The 806-nt window shown below is 47.1% G+C and overlaps 1 non-coding gene across 1 annotated transcript; it reads left to right on the top strand.

Annotated features, from left to right (window-relative positions):
* Positions 1-507: 507 nt before the first annotated feature.
* Positions 508-579, top strand: trnaq-cug (transfer RNA glutamine (anticodon CUG)). The gene has a single exon. It is a non-coding gene; the product is annotated as a tRNA-Gln (tRNA).
* Positions 580-806: the final 227 nt, after the last annotated feature.

Below are 806 nucleotides of genomic sequence, written 5' to 3'. Positions count from 1 at the left end.
TTCCCATGCCCAAACCGACCCGAACCTGACCCGACCACCGGAATGTTCACTTTACCGACCTCCCGATTTCGAATCTACAGAGAGCTGCAGCATGAGCGCAATGACGTCATAGAGATGCTCACTTGCTCACTGAGCAGACTCAGAGTTTCCCTCCTTCATGACCCGGACTCCCGGCTTTGGTTGGCTTTTCAACTTTTGACACTTATTAAACTCAACTTCCCAGCAGAGTTAAATGTAATACTTACTGTGTGTGTCCGACACGGACTCAGCCCGACCTGGACCCAGCCTGACCTGAACCTGGCCTGACCCTACCCGAGTCCAAAAGCCAGACCCGGAAGAGCGACCCGACATGACCCGAACCCGACACAGGTCGTCAGGTCCCGTCGGGTTCAGATCGGGTGGCAGGCCTTTACAGAGTGGAGGTCAGATGAGGATTGAATTAATTTCAATCACTGAATCTAAACAAGAAGTAAATCTGCCAGGAATGGAATGCTTTGCGTTATTTGTGAGCTTGTGGCACAACGGTAGCGCGTCTGACTCTGGATCAGAAGGTTGCGTGTTCAAATCACATCAGGCTCAGTTATGTTTTACAGCAGCTCAAGTTCCTGGATTTTATATCAGGAGAGAATTCAATCTTTTGGAATGTTCAGTGAATGGTTGAATTTCAAGATCAACTTTAACAGATTAAAGTCCTGATTTCTGGTTCCGTTCCATTTCCATGCTCAGTTCTTATTTCACACTGTTTTATATCAGAACAATGTTTCAGGGATGTGATGTGTCCATTGTTTGTACAATTGCTCTGTCAC

The sequence above is a fragment of the Heterodontus francisci genome, unplaced genomic scaffold (genome assembly GCF_036365525.1).
Source record: "Heterodontus francisci isolate sHetFra1 unplaced genomic scaffold, sHetFra1.hap1 HAP1_SCAFFOLD_184, whole genome shotgun sequence".
NCBI classification, from domain to species: domain Eukaryota; kingdom Metazoa; phylum Chordata; class Chondrichthyes; order Heterodontiformes; family Heterodontidae; genus Heterodontus; species Heterodontus francisci.
The sequence above is the reverse complement of the archived record's forward strand: the minus strand, read 5'-3'. Positions and strand labels throughout refer to the sequence as shown.